The 18,403-nt window shown below is 39.9% G+C and overlaps 1 protein-coding gene across 7 annotated transcripts in view; it reads right to left on the bottom strand.

Annotated features, from left to right (window-relative positions):
* LOC133622495 (microtubule-associated protein tau-like) overlaps window positions 1-18,403 on the bottom strand; it is a 130,619-nt gene that overhangs the window by 83,150 nt on the left and 29,066 nt on the right. For all 7 annotated transcript variants that reach the window (XM_061985299.2, XM_061985301.2, XM_061985302.2 and 4 more), the window contains exon 2: window positions 279-332. The gene's annotated coding sequence lies outside the window, so the exon portion shown is untranslated. The remainder of the gene's footprint in view (window positions 1-278; window positions 333-18,403) is intronic.

Raw genomic sequence — 18,403 nt, 5'->3', positions numbered from 1 at the left:
AGCATCCAATTGCCCAAAAGGTCTTGCTAAGAAAGAATATTTGGATTCAGCACAAACTGAGGAGTCTGGGCCAACCCCAGATAAATGATTTAGAGTAGAAATGTCTCCCAAAACCTTTGCCCGTCTAGGTGAACATGCTTAATTAACCCGCTGCAGTTTCAACGTGTCAGCAAAATACTTATCAGTGCAAACAAAGAGGAAGCTGATACAACAGAAACAAAGAGGCGTAAAGGAAAGGGATAACTGTAGTTGTGTTCACATCCCAACAAGCATCTTACCTGTTATGACAGGGCAGGTATGTCCTCTTCTTGTCCGTGAGGAGCAGGGCTTTTCTGTGGAGAGAAAAAGATCAAATCAAAAACGGGAAGACAGAAAAAGAGCATTCCTAAAACAAAATAGCTGGGAGCTACAGTATGTCAAAAAAAAAAAAAGAGTGTGTCTGCCACAATAATTCATCTTTGAAAAGGGGGCGAGGGTCAGAGAGGAATTCTGCTATTCAAGAATTTCCAGAAGCAGATGTTATTCACTGCGTTAGAGTCTGTTTATTGATTGATAAGATAAATGCATGGAAGTGACTGCTGTAGGCATGTCCAAATTCAGGGTCTGGGTCCTCCATGTTCAAACTGAGTGTTTTAAGTCTCGTCTTAAGACCAACTTTTATTCTCTGGCTTTTAACACTACGTGAGTTGTGTGGTCCTGTGTTTTTAAATTGTTGTTTCTATTTATTGTTTTAACTGGTTTTATCCTTTTTAATTATATTTATTTTGATATTGTTTTTATATTTATTTATTTTGTTTTTATTCAGTCATTGGTGGAGCTAAGGATAGTATTTATTCTATTCTATCTTGCCGATTGCATTGTACCATATGTCCCGGCAAGAAATCTGCGTTCAAAGAACTCCGGCTTATTAGTGATTCCCAGAGCCCCCAAAAAAGTCTGCGGGCTATAGAGCGTTTTCTATTGGGGCTCCAGTACTATGGAATGCCCTCCCGGTAACAGTTAGAGATGCTGCCTCAGTAGAAGCATTTAAGTCACATCTTAAAACTCATTTGTATACTCTAGCCTTTAAATAGACCCCCCTTTTTAGACCAGTTGATCTGCCGTTTCTTTTCTTATCTACTCTGCCCCCCTCTCCCTTGTGGAGGGGGAAACACAGGTCCGGTGACCATGGATGAAGTGTTGGCTGTCCAGAGTCGGGACCCGGGGTGGACCGCTCGCCTGTGCATTGGTTGGGGACATCTCTGCGCTGCTGACCCGTCTCCGCTCGAGATGGTCTCCTGCTGGCCCCACTATGGACTGGACTCTCACTATTATGTTAGATCCACTATGGACTGGACTTTCACAATATTATGTCAGACCCACTAGACATCCATTGCATCCGGTCTCCTCTCCAAGGTTTCTCATAGTCATTCACATCGACGTCCCATTGGGGTTGTGAGTTTTTCCTTGCCCTTATGAGGGCTCTGTACCGAGGATGTCCTTGTGGCTTGTGCAGCCCTTTGAGACACTTGTGATTTAGGGCTATATGAATAAACATTGTGTTATGTTTGTTGTCTTCTCCCTGCCTTCTCTATTGGTTTTTCAGTTTCTTCCTCAGTCTTTTGTCCCCAACGAGGCACACCTGCTGCTAATCACTTCCTGGTAGCATTTAAGCGCGTCTCCACCAGCTGGTCCCTGCCGGTTATTGTTCCTGAACTCCGCTCTGACATGTGCTACCTTGATTCTGCTTCCCTGGTATGTTGCCTTCGCATATTTCTGTAATATTGACCTCGTTGTGTTTTTGTTTTCCTAGCCACCTTGTTTTGAGAGGACTAGTTTTTGCCACGCGGTGTGCGTCCTGACCTTTGCTCCGCCAACCTCTGAAAGAGACTACTTTTGTTATATTTCCCATGGTGTGCACTTTTGCCCCATCACCCTTAGTTACCATTTTGGACTTATTAAATATTTTCATTTGTTATTGCGTACATTGCCTCCATTCTCTGCATCCCGGGGTCCACTCTTGAACTCTATCCTAACATAGATTGATTGATTGATTTGAATGTTGTTTTTAATATTTTGTGCAGCACTTTGGAAACATTTTAGTTGTTTAAATGTGCTATATAAATAAAGTGGATTTGATTGGATTGGAATAATTAAAACTTTTGGAACACTTCTTTGATGTGTCACCTGTTCAGATCTTTTACCATAGTAATATCAACAGCTAGTTTATTTATTTATGACTTTTTGGCTACTAAGGACATTTTTTAGCATTCTAGTCAACAAGGTCAAGGTTTATTTGAGTATATAGGACAACTTGAAAACAGCCACTAGCCTGTAATAATAAAAAGTACTGTATTCACCATGCGGGACTTCTGGGTTAAAGGGGAACTGCACTTTTTTTGGGGGAAGTTTGCCTATCGTTCACAATCATTATTAAAGACATAACGATGGATGTTTTTTTATTTTAATGCATTTTAACTTGTAAATAAAATTAAATAAAAGTCCGCTTACAGCGGGGCCAATGGGAGCTCCTCTATTTTGCCCTTAAAATCCAATATATAACCATTCAAAAAGCGCCAACAATACTCCATTTACATTTCGAGTATTAGCAATATTTTTATTATAAGTGCTAAGACTTACAACCTATTTATAGCGGCGTCGTGATCATAAGATTAAATATCTCAAATAAGGGTGATATTTGCTTATTTTGTGTCTGATAAGATAATTCTTCTCACTAAGCAGATTTTATGTTAGAGTGTTTTACTTGTTTTAAGGGTTTTGGTCCTAAATGATCTCAGTAAGATACTACAGCTTGTAGCTGAGATTTGATGACCTATATTGAGTAAAAACATGCTTGAAACTAGAATATCAACTGTTGCAAAGCTGTGTCATCAACACTCACAAGCATAAAACGACTTTTTTAAAGTAATAATTTCTTACTTCAAGCATGAAAAAAAAAATCATGACGCCGAGCGCATATCATTATGTCAAGCTAATGGCACTGGCATGTACTTAATTTTGGAATATTTTTCAACAAATTGAGCAAAACGGTCTCATTTTTTTTTCCCATCAAGAAAAGTGCACTTGTTATTAGTGAGAAAATACTTATTTTAAAAGGTATTCTTGGGTTAATTGAGGTTGGCTAATTTTACTTGTTTTGGAAAGTCTTGACAAGCCAAATTTTCTTGTTCTATTGGCAGATAATTTTGCTTAGTTCAAATAAAATACCCCTAATTTTTTTATTTTTTTTCCTTGTTTTTGAACAATGACTTTTTGCAGTGTAATGTAAGTGATTATTATTTTTGTGAATAATGCATATTCGAAATTTAGATAGAACAAGCGAGTGCCGCTTGTTTGTTTGAGAGGGAGGAATCGCCCCGCGCTGAATTCGAAGCTCATTAAAGGGGAACATTATCACCAGACCTATGTAAGCGTCAATATATACCTTGATGTTGCAGAAAAAAGACCATATATTTTTTTAACCGATTTCCAAACTCTAAATGGGTGAATTTTGGCGAATTAAACGCCTTTCTAATATTCGCTCTCGGAGCGATGACGTCACAACGTGACGTCGCATCAGGAAGCAATCCGCCAATTTCTCAAACACCGAGTCAAATCAGCTCTGTTATTTTCCGTTTTTTCGACTGTTTTCCGTACCTTGGAGACATCATGCCTCGTCGGTGTGTTGTCGGAGGGTGTAACAACACGAACAGGGACGGATTCAAGTTGCACCAGTGGCCCAAAATTGGACGTTTGTTCCGCACACTTTACCGACGAAAGCTATGCTACGACAGAGATGGCAAGAATGTGTGGATATCCTGCGACACTCAAAGCAGATGCATTTCCAACGATAAAGTCAAAGAAATCTGCCGCCAGACCCCCATTGAATCTGCCGGAGTGTGTGAGCAATTCAGGGACAAAGGGCCTCGGTAGCACGGCAAGCAATGGCGGAAGTTTGTTCCCGCAGACGAGCGAGCTAAACCCCCTGGATGTCTTGGCTCACACCGTCCCAAAGATGATCAAGAGAAGAATATCGACCCTAGCTTCCCTGGCCTGCTGACATGAGGGTATGTCTACAGAATATATTAATTAATGAAAATTGGGCTGTCTGCACTCTCAAAGTGCATGTTGTTGCCAAATGTATTTCATATGCTGTAAACCTAGTTCATAGTTGTTAGTTTCCTTTAATGCCAAACAAACACATACCAATCGTTGGTTAGAAGGCGATCGTCAAATTCGTCCTCGCTTTCTCCCGTGTCGCTGGCTGTCGTGTCGTTTTCGTCGGTTTCTCTTGCATACGGTTCAAACCAATAGCTTCAGTTTCTTCTTCAATTTAATTTTCGCTACCTGCCTCCACACTACAACCATCCGTTTCAATACATGCGTAATCTGTTGAATCGCTTAAGCCGCTGAAATCCGAGTCTGAATCCAAGCTAATGTCGCTATAGCTTGCTGTTCTTTCCGCCATGTTTGTTTGTGTTGGCTTCACTATGTGACGTCACAGGAAAATGGACGGGTGGTTAAAATCAGGCACTTTGAAGCTTTTTTTAGGGATATTGCGTGATGGGTAAAATTTTTTTTAAAACTTCGAAAAATAAAATAAGCCACTGGGAACTGATTTTTAATGGTTTTAACAATTCTGAAATTGTGATAATGTTCCCCTTTAAGTCTAAATCCGGTCTTGCATTGTATATATCACTGAAAAATAATGGCAACGTTAATTATGCACACCAATGCGGCAGAAGTAAAACGTGGCCAAAAGGTAATCTAATGTCATGCAACCGGTCAGTAAACTTTTTGAGAAGGTTGGCGTGCTCAAGGAGAAGCGAGAGAAGCAGTCCCGGGGAGGTGACAACACTCCCGTCAAGGCCAATGAACCTCTGCTTTGGGCTACATGCTGACAACTGACATGACGTCCTCTCTCTTACAAGTCACCTCCTGTTTAAGCAAAGCTTAAAATATAATACGTACGGCACAACATGGAACTGAAGTTGAATACCTTTGAGGTCGCACAAATTGCAATTTCACTCAAGATATTAGTACTATTAAAATGTTATTTAAAAAAATGGAGGTCAACCAGCCTCCTCAGACAGACTATGCCCGCCTCTAGAGGTTCCTGTTGCTATTTTTTAATACCGCTGCCCGGACTTGGAGCTTAGAATCTTGGCAGACGTGTGGTAATGACTGAGAGGAAGCTCAGCCAAGAGTCATCTTCACACTGCAACAGAACAACTTCAAGCATATTTCGTTGTTTTCTTCACACAAACGGCAAATTCGATTTAAAACAATCTAATTATGGCATTAAGGTTGACTGCTGAAGGGTTCCAACCACTCATTTGGCTTAGGACATCTTCTAACACAATTTAGTGTGTAATTGGCTTAACAATGATAATACATTGAGAGGTTTTGCACCCAATGGGCCTGATCTTGCGTGTATTAAAACAGGTGCAAACTTGATAGCACACACAGAATTCATCTAATAGGTTGAATTCACTGACGTCACTTGCAGCTCATTAAATATGTGAGACTCAGGCCATGTCTACATTAAGCCGGATAACTCCTTAAATACAAACCCCGTTTCCATGAGTTGGGAAATTGTGTTAGATGTAAATATAAACGGAATACAATGATTTGCAAATCATTTTCAACCCATATTCAGTTGAATATGCTCCAAAGACAACATATTTGATGTTCAAACTCAAAAATTTTATTTTTTTTTGCAAATTAACTTAGAATTTCATGGCTGCAACACGTGCCAAAGTAGTTGGGAAAGGGCATGTTCACCACTGTGTTACATGGCCTTTCCTTTTAACAACACTCAGTAAACGTTTGGGAACTGAGGAGACACATTTTTGAAGCTTCTCAGGTGGAATTCTTTCCCATTCTTGCTTGATGCACAGCTTAAGTTGTTCAACAGTCTGGGAGTCTCCGTTGTGGTATTTTAGGCTTCATAGATGCGCCACACATTTTCAATGGGAGACAGGTCTGGACTACAGGCAGGCCAGTCTAGTACCCGCACTCTTTTACTATGAAGCCACGTTGATGTAACACGTGGCTTGGCATTGTCTTGCTGAAATAAGCAGGGGCGTCCATGGTAACGTTGCTTGGATGGCAACATATGTTGCTCCAAAACCTGTATGTACCTTTCAGCATTAATGGCGCCTTCACAGATGTGTAAGTTACCGATGTCTTGGGCACTAATACACCCCCATACCATCACAGATGCTGGCTTTTCAACTTTGCGCCGATAACAATCCGGATGGTTCTTTTCCTCTTTGGTCCGGAGGACACGACGTCCACAGTTTCCAAAAACAATTTAAAATGTGGACTCGTCAGACCACAGAACACTTTTCCACTTTGTATCAGTCCATCTTAGATGAGCTCAGGCCCAGCGAATCCGACGGCGTTTCTGGGTGTTGTTGATAAACGGTTTTCGCCTTGCATAGGAGAGTTTGAACTTGCGCTTACAGATGTAGCGACCAACTGTAGTTACTGACAGTGGGTTTCTGAAGTGTTCCTGAGCCCATGTGGGGATATCCTTTACACACTGATACTGTTGATGCAGTACAGCCTGAGGGATCGAAGGTCACGGGCATAGCTGCTTACGTGCAGTGATTTCTCCAGATTCTCTGAACCCTTTGATGATATTACGGACCGTAGATGGTGAAATCCCTAAATTCCTTACAATAGCTGGTTGAGAAAGATTTTTCTTAAACTGTTCAACAATTTGCTCACGCATTTGTTGACAAAGTGGTAACCCTCGCCCCATCCTTGTTTGTGAATGACTGAGCATTTCATGGAATCTACTTTTATACCCAATCATGGCACCCACCTGTTCCCAATTTGCCTGTTCACCTGTGGGATGTTCCAAATAAGTGTTTGATGAGCATTCCTCAACTTTATCAGTATTTATTGCCACCTTTCCCAACTTCTTTGTCACATGTTGCTGGCATCAAATTCTAAAGTTAATTATTATCAGAGGTGGGTAGAGTAGCCAGAAATTGTACTCAAGTAAGAGTACTGTTACTTTAGAGATTTATTACTCAAGTAAAAGTAACGAGTAGTCACCCAAATATTTACTTGAGTAAAAGTAAAAAGTATGTTGTGAAAAAACTACTCAAGTACTGAGTAACTGATGAGTAACATACACACTCATATCATATATATATATATATATATATATATATATATATATATACATATACATTGATATATACAGTATATAATTTATATGTATTTATTTTGCTGTTTTTGTTTACATGTTAAAGGTGTTTTAATGAATATACATGCATGTTTAACATATAGATTCCTTTCTTTCATGAAGACTAGAATATAAGTTGGTGTATTACCTGATTCTGATGACTTGCGTTGATTGTAATCAGACAGTAGTGATGATAACGTCCACGTTTTCAAATGGAGGAGAAGAAAAGTTCCTCCTTTCTGTCTAATACCACATAGTGGTGAGTTTTTGGCATCTTATTTTTTCCAGCTTCCATATTCGTTTTTATACACTTTACAAGAAATATATTGGCGTCAAACTCCGTAGCTTGCTAGCTTGTTTGCGCTGGCTTTCGGAGACTCTTATTTTGAAAGCGCAGGCGCGATGGAGCGGCACTTTTATTGTGAAGACAGGAACGTCCTCATGTGCGGTCAGTCTTTAGGCTTTTGACGGGATGTACGGTTGGAATAAAAAAGTATCTTTTTTCCTTCACACTTTTGATTGATTGATTGGAACTTGTATTAGTAGATTGCACAGAACAGTACACATTCCGTACAATTGACCACTAAATGGTAATACCCCCATAAGTTTTTCAACTTGTTTAAGTCAGGTCATGTGACCACCTGGATCTGTTTGATTGGTCCAACGTCACCAGTGACTGCATCTGATTGGTGGAACGAAGTGAAACGTCACCAGTAAGGCAGGCACTTTGAAGGTCTGTCTGACAGACCAAAACAAACAAAGCGTGCATTAACAGATCGATAAAAATGAGTAGCGAGTAGCGAGCTGAATGTAGATAAAAGTAGCGGAGTAAAAGTAGCGTTCCTTCTCTATAAATATACTTAAGTAAAAGTAAAAGTATGTTGCATTAAAACTACTCTTAGAAGTACAATTTATCCCAAAAGTTACTCAAGTAGATGTAACGGAGTAAATGTAGCGCGTTACTACCCACCTCTGATTATTATTTGCAAAAAAAAAAACGTTTATCAGTTTGAACATCAAATATGTTGTCTTTGTAGCATATTCAACTGAATATGGGTTGAAAATGATTTGCAAATCATTGTATTCCGTTTATATTTACATCTAACACAATTTCCCAACTCATATGGAAACGGGGTTTGTGGATCGGGCCCTTTGTCTGTCTGCTTCAAGACTGATGTCAGAGGTCAAAAGTCCGCACAAACTTTTTCCAGTGAATACATGAAGACGTGTGACAATTCATTCCACAGGCTAAATGTCGCCATCTGTGAGTTAAAGTTTAAAACAAAGACCTGCAGAGATATATAGCTGCAAAAACAGCGAGGCTTTTATAAAAACAAATAAATATGTGTCTGTTTGACAGCTTGTGTCCGCCTTACAACTGAACACAAATATTAACTGACTATAAGGGCGTCAGTTTGTGTGTCATTGGGTGTGGCCATAGGCTTTAAACCCGCCCTGAGCTCTAGTCAAACACAGCTACTGTACAACTCTGTGGGGAGAGAAAAAAAAAAGTCAAAGACTCCCAGGGAACACTGCTTCTCTGTCGCGACTCTTGGCACTGTGTTTGGAACTAAAGAACTCAAAGACAAGGTCAGAGATGCTCGCCAAAAATTCAAACTCACGGTGCTTGACTGGCAAGGAAAAGTTTGCGGATGATCCTTTATGTCGCTTGTGCCATCTGCTCTAAATTAGCACCCACACAGGAAGCGAGGAGTTTTGGGCACCAGTGCTTCGACACTGGGGTTGGCATTGGGAGGAGTGGCCACCCTACCAAGCCTTCGTTGCTACTTTGAACCAGTTTAAGTACGTGAAGGGTGTTCCAAATGGTAGTTGTACGATTGATTATGCAGAATAAATAGTCTGTTATTAAGCTTGTAACGATCGGATCTGATATCTGGATTTTGACTTAAAGGTTTCCTCTAAAACAGTGGTTCTAAACCTTGTTGGAGCTACCGAACCCCACCATTTTCATATGAGCATTCACCGAACCCTTCTTTAGTGAAAATGTTTTTTTGTTTTTTTCAAATTCAAGACAAAATTGTATGTTTTTTTTTTTTTTACTGGTGCACAAAATGAACCGTGCATGAACATCACCTTGTTCAAAGAACAAAACCAACACAGTGCATGAACTCACAACAAATCACACGCCTGAAAATCAGTGTGACCTCTGCTGTTATCCATAATACGCCGATATGGAGAACTTTTTATTTACACGATGAGTCGGGTGTGTCTTGACCTCCGCGGCGGAGGCTCCACCAAACCCCTGAGGCTGACTCACTGAACCCCTAGGGTTCGATCGAACCCAGGTGAAGAACCACTGCTCTGGTATTTGGCTCTCTATTAGATGCAATGGTTTTCTGTTTTGGGACCATGATTTCGGTCCTAACTTGTTCACCGGTCCTCACATGGACGGTACTTTTCCTTGTTGATGTCTCAAGAAGGGTAGAAATACAAGGACACACAAACACTCATTCTTGTATTTTTACCTTCTTGAGACCTCCGAAAAATTCCGAAAAATATTACGATAAAGGTCGTAATTTTACTCAACGCAAGTCACAATTTTACAAGAAAAACTGAACATTTGTGCAATATAATGATAAAAGTTGGAATTTTACTGAATAACAGTTGCAGTTTTACAAGAAAAGCTTAGCATTTTGCCAATTTTATGAAAAGAGTCGTAATTTTACTCGACAAAATTCACAATTTTATAAGAAAACTTTAAAATTTTGGCAATATTGTAATAATAATAATCAGAATTTTACTTGGCAAAATTATGACAAAAGTAGCTGGCGGGTTTTTCGGGGATGAAAAGGGAAGTCCTTCTTTAGCTGCCGTCTTGTTTTATCATATATTGCTGCCTTTGCACCTGTCCAGGTTTACTTTTGTATGCACATTAAATCAACAAAAAATCCTGACTTAACTTAACTTCATTAATAATAAAAAAAATTAAAAATAAAATAAAATAAAATCCTGACTTTGGAGCAATGTTCACAGACTCCAGTACAGTGGTTCTTAACCTTGTTGGAGCTACCGAACCCCACCATTTTCATATGAGCATTCACCAAACCCTTCTTTAGTGGAAAATAAAATGTTTTTTTTTTTTTCCAATTCAAGACCGAAGTTTTTATTTACACGCGGCGGAGGCTCAGCCGAACCCCTGAGGCCGACTCACCGAACCCCTAGGGTTCGATCGAACCCAGGTTAAGAACCACTGCTCTAAAACCTGACCTCAGTTGAGAAGCATCAATATTTGAACTGTGTGTTTAGTTGGTTTTTTTTTGTTTGTTTTGGCTACAGGAAGAACATCTCTACTAATAAGAACTGAAGGTTATGTGAAGTACCATTGAAAGCAGTCTTAAGCATCAACATACAGAATGCTATCAAAGTTGGTAGATTGTTATTATTATACTACTAACAGAACACTTGTATGACCATTAATAATTGTAAAATATCACAAAAAATCTCTCTGGAATGGATTTACAAAAACATGTTTTTGAAATGTCAGGATGACCAAGGTCAGAAAACACAGCGTTTGACCTAAAACCTTCTGCAGTGATAATGGAATCCTATGTTGTATGTGTATGGGGTGGATGTTGGAAAACCGGTGACGACGTTCAGCGACTTGAAAAGTGCTCCTATAAATTGATTTAAAAGATACCTTTGGTCTGTAAACACTAGATTTGCTCGTGGATTAGTTAAACCGTGCACAGTGGAAGGATACAGTAGCCTGTGTGCGCAAAGCGTGGAGCATTCTGCTACGACAGCTACTGTACAACGGTGCTAATGAGTTAACTTTTTTGCCCTTAAATTTTTTTTCCCAAGCTTGAAGCAGATTTTTGAGGGAAATTGGCCAGAAAAAGAAAGTGTCAAGTCGGTGTCGCATATTACTGCGTGGGTCGTTCTTCTGGGATGCAGACGGAACTCCGGACAAAGTGTGCAGGTAAGAAAATGATTTATTGTCCATAAATCATCGGAAAAGTGTTCCGATAGCATGGGAGCTATGGCGAAGCTTAGCACATGAACTACAATCAAGAAACATAGAAATACTCAAGGTAACAAGGAAGCAAATAAGGAAGCCAGACCAAGTGTGGTGAACAGTGGGAATAAGTAGCTCTCTGATTAGTGCCCGCCAGCAGGTGAGCGTGCCGAACCTTAATCAGAGGCGGGTGGAACGAGTCTGCACCCATGGCAACCAAAACACAAATCCAGGAACTCAGGGAGTACAAAACTAAACAGAACATGATACGGGCAATGGATCATGACAAAGAGAAAGTAAAACGCTAAATCAAATTAGACATGGTAAAATTCTTGTGGGAGATGTGAGGACGTCAACATTGGTTGCATGCTCGGTTCAAGCCGCAAACGACATCAAGGATAAAGATTGTGTCTTTGAGCAGGTCGTCATATCTTATCGACCAGACAGAGAGACAACTCTTAGGCAGTGTTGTGTTTTTTTTTTTTAACCTGGTTTAAAGGGCATTGTTCCTTGATGTGGTCAAGGTCTTGTTAGGCTGTCTGTTTTTAGGTCCCACCTTGCCATGTTTGTGCCGGTTTTGCGTGTGCCCTGTTCAGTGCGCACCATTCTCTCCGGTTTAGTGCTGTGCTTTTCGTTTTGGTCTTGTATTGTGGGCTGTGGGATTGATTGTCATGTCCAGGTGTTTTTCCTGTAGGTTTTTGTGGTGATTCCTTCTGCCGGTGGATGTAAAGTGTTAAAACTTTTCCCGGACTATAGCGGCTTGGGACTTCAATGTCTTGGGTCTGTTAGTTTTAGTTTCTGCTTTTCAACATGTAAAGGATGTACCGGTATATACGATGAAATGGACTACGATAAAGCAGGTCTCATTATTCAAACTAGCTTCTCGTTAGATGTCCGATAATGGCTTTTTTGCCGATATCCGATATTCCGATATTGTCCAACTCTTAATTACCGATTCCAATATCAACCGATACAGATACATACAGTCGTGGAATTAACACATTATTATGCCTAATTTTGTTGTGATGCCCCGCTGGATGCATTAAACAATTTAACAAGGTTTTCCAAAATAAATCAACTCAAGTTATGGAAAAAAATGCCAACATGGCACTGCCATATTTATTATTGAAGTCACAAAGTGCATTATTATTTTTAACATGCCTCAAAACAGCAGCTTGGAATTTGGGACATGCTCTCCCTGAGAGAGCACGAGGTGGTTGAGGAGGGCGGGGTTGGGGAAATGTGTTTGTCATTCTTGATTGGTGTCGGTTCACAGTTTGGCGAAAATTTGTAACAGTGTTAAAGTTGTTTATACGGCCACCCTCAGTGTGACCTGTATGGCTGTTGACCAAGTATGCATGGCATTCACTTGTGTGTGTGAAAAGCTGTAGATATTATGTGATTGGGCCGGCACGTAAATGCAGTGCAGGTTTATTGCCGCTCTGTACTTCTCCCTACGTCCGTGTACACAGCGGCGTTTTAAAAAGTCATTAATTTTACTTTTTGAAACCGATACAGATAATTTTGAAACCGATACAGATTATTTCCGATATTACATTTTAAAGCATTTATCGGCCGATAATATCGTCAGACCGATATTATCGGACATCTCTACTTCTCGTAATAATCTGTGCAGTGCCCCTTCCAGTGAGCAAGACAACCACAAAGATGAAAGTAGGGATGTAACGATATGAACATTTTATATCACGGTTTTTGTGACCAAAAGGATCACGGTTATCATTATTGTTGAATGTGCTCAAAAAGTATTTAAACACACACGGTATTCTTTGAACCTGATTTTATTTTACATTGTAATAAATACGGTTGACACACAATATACTTTCATTGGCAGAAGAAATATTAAATGTTGTTCTGGCTTTTATTTGAGTGTTTGAATATGTTCGTCTTCCATTTTGATTTGTAAATGTTTTGGAGTGTTTTTTAATGATTAATAAAAAACTAGTTTTGGGCACATCACTTCCGGTTTAAATGACATCATGCGAAATGACCTCCTGTTATCATCATTCCTTCAAATATAGAGAGATAACTGTCTAAAATAGCAGTCTGTATGTTCAAAGTACACACTTGAATAATTTAGTTGCTCAGACAGTAATGTGTTTATAAAAGTTTGTATTGGAATATGTCGTTTCTTAATGAGGAAAGACGTTAATGTCTCTCATATTCCTGTTAGCATTTAATCTAGCTAAAAAGATAGCGCTGGCATGCTTCTCCATTAAATGAGCAGTATTACCAGTTCACTAATTTATCAAAGTGCTTTACGCTCATTTTAATACTAACCGTCAGGAGTTGTACCGCGCTTTAATCATTATACTATTTATCGTTCCCTAGATAAAAGCAAGAATCTTTCTCGGTTGTATCAATGTTTCATTTAATTATTTTAATTAGTCTCGTTATTGTTTGTATTACTGTATTATATGTCCTACATGTAATCTGTGTACCATGTAGATGAATTAGTTATATGTGGAGGTCTCGCTCCACCGGGTTCCTTGGACCACCAATGACGGACATGACAGCCTCGTTCATCTTTGCGAACAATGATTTATTTTGCAATAAATGTTATTTTTGTTCTTTTTCAGTCCTTTCTGTCGTCTTGCTCTCACTCTCGTTCGTGCTCGTTCTCGCCTTTAACCTTCAACAACACCCCCTCTCCTTCCCGACTGCCGCCTTAAACAGAGCGACAGGTGATGAGACAAACACTCTCAGCTGTGTCATCTAAGCACCTGTCGCTGATCTCAAAGCCGGTCCTGGCACACCCCGCTTCACTGCAGGTCCGCAGGCCACGCCCCCACCCCACAGTATAATTTAGGGATAAGTTCCAACTTCCGCCAAAACTCGACTTACATCACAGTCTAGGAACGGAACTCGTACGCAACCCAAGAACCAATTGTACTCCTGATCTGCGACGTCATTACTGTTCATAAAGTGAAAGTTAAAGTTAACGTACCACTGATAGTCACGCACACACTAGGTGTGATGAAATTACCCTCTGCATTTGACCCATCCCCTTGTTCCACAGCGGTGGCCACGCTCGGGAATCATTTTGGTGATTTAACCCCCAATTCCAATCGTTGATGCTGAGTGCCAAGCAGGGAGGTAATTGGTCCCATTTTTATAGTCTTTGGTATGACTCGGTCGGGGTTTGAACTCACGACCTACCGATCTCAGGGCCACCGAGCAGGTTCATAAAGTGTGAGAAAATTGCTATAAGCTGCCAAGCAAAGTAAAGTCGATATGTCGCAAAGACTAAGCACTCAGTGGAGGTTTCAGGAAGCCAAAAGGAAGCAGGCATCAGTTCTAGTCAATTGTACTGCACACGTGCCAGCAGGAAACATACTATGCACCAAGCTGTCGGCGAGACACGCCTGATTCTACTCAGTGTAAACACTAACAAATAAACATCAAAGTCTACTGGGGCAACCCTGTGACTCATGCACTGTTTGGAAAACCATCGAGTCAGTTGACGATCCAAAACAAACAAGATGAGACCGAAGATCTGGTTGTGGACAGTGGTCAAACATGCACCAACCCTGGTTGTAGCATGATTTTGTTAAGGAATGCTGTAAGACTGAACATGCAAACCAGGAGGCCTGCTCTTGGCTGCAAAAAGCTCACAGTCCCTGGATACAGTATTTTAATAACATTAGCAGCCAACATGGACAATTATATATGAGCTCTATGCACAGGAAGTACATTGAGGTGCTCTAAGTACATGCTATTAGTCTAAGTGATGCTACAACAAACAGCTGAAGCCTGAACACGAGCATGCCGAGGCAGCTGAAGGGTTGTTTCCTGGGACTCCGTCGCCACTTTCCATTAACAGGGCGGTGTCACGGATAAAGATATTAAGAATACGACACACAGTGACTGCCAGCGTTAATGATCTGAGGTTTTCTTATGATGAGGATGACTTCCCGTACTTGGACAGCGATCCAGAGTGAGATCATACTCCATTAAAGCCTTTTGAATACAAAAGTATGTAGAGGTTTGTGTGTGATCTCCGGTGGGAAAAGTATGAAAGTGGCCACCTTTCAGTTTTAGAAGAATACAAAGTGGCAACAACACACTGCAAAAACTGAAATGTAAGTAAGATTAAATATCTCAAATAAGGCTGATATTTGCTTATTTTCTGTCTGATAAAATCATTCTTCTCACAAAGCAGATTTTATGTTAGAGTTTGTCATCAACACTCAAGTATAAAACTACTTTTTTAAAGTAATAATTTCTTACTTGTAGCATGAAAAAAAAAATCATGACTTTGACACAATTGTATCTCATTATTAAAACAGATGACAGCCAAATGGACTTTGTTGTTTTATTTTCAATGAAACAATAGAAAATACGTACTCATATTAGTAGTACAGTTGGCACAGTACAGTAAACTGACAGTTACTTTTAAAACATTTAACATGTGACATTTCAAACTATTTTGCGGTATAGCTCGGTTGGTAGAGTGGCCGTGCTATCAACCTAAGGGTTGCAGGTTCGATCTCCGCTTCCGCCATCCTAGTCACTGCCGTTGTGTCTTTGGGCAAGACACTTTACCCACCTGCTCCCAGTGCCACCCACACTGGTTTAAATGTAACTTAGATATTGGGTTTTCACTATGTAAAGCGCTTTGAGTCACTAGAGAAAAGCGCTATATAAATATAATTCACTTCACTTTTGAACAGAAATAGTTCATGCACATTCAGGTAAATTCTTCAAAATTACAATTAAAAAAAATGATATATGTATATATGCCATACTTGCCAACCCTCCTGCATTTTCCGGGAGACTCCCGAAATTCAGCGCCTCTCCCGAAAACCTCCCGGGACAAATTTTCTCCCGAAATTCAGGTGGACTCAGGTCCATGCGGACCTGAGTCCGCTTTTCCACAATATAAACAGCATACCTGCCCAATCACGTTATAACTCTGTTAGACAGTTTCATTAACGTCCTCCCAGCGCGGTAACAACACACAACAACAGCAGTCACGTTTTCGTCTACCGTAAAGCAGTTCGTCTGCCATAAACAGCAATGTTGTGACACTCTTAAACAGGACAATACTGCCATCTAGTGCATTTGCTGAAAGCACTTTTGTGCGTGCCACACATCAATGCATCATCAGAGAGAGTGTTCAGCATGGTTAGAAAAATAGTGACAGAGAATAGAACAAGGATGGACAATTCAACCCTTAACTCAACAATGAGTAGATGAGTGTTATGTGTGTGTATATGTGTAAATAAATGAACACTGAAATTCAAGTATTTATTTTATATATATATATATATATATATATATATATATATATATATATATATATATATATATATATATATATATATATATATATATATATATATATATATGTATATATATAATAAAATAAATATATATTTATAGCTAGAATTCACTGAAAGTCAAGTATTTCTTGTGTATATATATATGAAATACTTGACTTGGTGAATTCTAGCTGTAAATATACTCCTCCCCTCTTAACCACGCCCTCCCCCCCACCTCCCGAAATTGAAGGTCTCAAGGTTGGCAAGTATGATATATGCGCACTAATTGACTGAAAGAGCACGCACTTGGCGCGATGATGTCATGTTATCGATGGAAAAATGCATTTTCAGACCATATGATTTGCCTGAGTGGCTAGTAGACCCCGAGAGTAACAAGCGGTTGCCTTGTTGCCTTCCCATTAAGAACAATAAATTTGTTTTTAGTTTAAGTTTGCTGGTTTCAAGAAATGTAATGCCGAGCGCATATCATTATGTCAAGATAATGGCACTAGCATTTTCTTAATTTAAGAATATTTTTCAACATATTGAGCAAAAAGGTCTCTTTTTTTTTCTACCAAGAAAAGTGCACTTGTTATTAGTGAGAATATACTTATTTTAAGGTATTTTTGGGTTCATTGAGGTTAGCTAATTTTACTTGTTTTGGAAAGTCTTGACAAGCCAAATGTTCTTGTTCTATTGGCAGATAATTTTGCTTAGTTCAAATAAAATACCCCAAATTATTGTATTTTTTTTTTCTTGTTTTTGAACACTGACTTTTTGCAATGCATGCTTCAGAGACAACAAAGTGTGCATCAATAGGCCTTTTTTTTCCACCGCAGGAACTCCTAAAAGAAACTTTCCCATTTACCCGGGTAAATAAAGTACCTTTGTGTTTCCACCAAAAATTACCCAAGTAGATTTAGTTCTTCAGGAGTTTAGTTCCTAGTAACATGGTGGGACTTAAAGATGTGTCAGGAACCTGACAGGGGCGGGCTGTGCTGTCAAAAGCTGATTGATTGAACACAGTTGGGGCGTTTCTAAAACTTTGTCTTTGATGTACCAGTCGTCATTAGAGAATGAGAGCACAATATGTTTACTTCTTATTTCTTGTGTGTTTTTATTACAGCATACTTGACAACGGAGGGAAAGAAGAACGAGAAGGAACTTTCGACTTGCATGAACTTTTGTGGCGCATCTGTGTGCTGAAGAACCCTGATTCTTTGTGAAGTGAAGTGAATTATATTTATATAGCGCTTTTCTCTAGTGACTCAAAGCACTTTACATAGTGAAACCCAATATCTAAGTTACATTTAAACTGGGAGCAGGTGGGTAAAGTGCATAGCCCGAGGACACAACAGCAGTGACTAGGATGGCAGAAGCTGGGATCGAACCTGGAACCCTCAAGTTGCTGGCACGGCCACTCTACTAACTGAGCTATACCGCCCGCCGATAGTTATAAACTATCCTACAGTGTTTTTACTCAGCCATAGTCTTTAAACTACCGTATTTTTGGGCCCCTTTCTCCTCCAACATGACTGTGCACCAGTGCACAAAGCAAGGTCCATAAAGACATGGATGACAGAGTCTGATGTGGATTAACTTGACTGGCCTGCACAGAGTCCTGACCTGAACTCGATAGAACAACTTTGGGATGAATTAGAACTGAGAGCCATGCCCATACTTGCCAACCCTCACGATTTTCCAGGGAGACTCCTGAATTTCAGTGCCCCTCCCGAAAATCTCCCGGGGCAACCAATCTCCCGAATTTCTCCCGATTTCCACCCGGGCAACAATATTGGGGGCGTGCCTTAAATACACTGTCTTTAACGTCCTCTCTCACCTGAAACCTTCACCCCTTAACAGCCGCATGCTTATCAGGCGTCCGTTTTTCCTCCATATTAATAGCGTACCGGCCCAGTCACATAAAAATGTGGCGTTGGACAGGTTTAAAAATGGACTTTGCTC

The sequence above is a fragment of the Nerophis lumbriciformis genome, linkage group LG23 (genome assembly GCF_033978685.3).
Source record: "Nerophis lumbriciformis linkage group LG23, RoL_Nlum_v2.1, whole genome shotgun sequence".
In the NCBI taxonomy this organism is placed as follows: Eukaryota; Metazoa; Chordata; class Actinopteri; order Syngnathiformes; family Syngnathidae; genus Nerophis; species Nerophis lumbriciformis.
The sequence above is the reverse complement of the archived record's forward strand: the minus strand, read 5'-3'. Positions and strand labels throughout refer to the sequence as shown.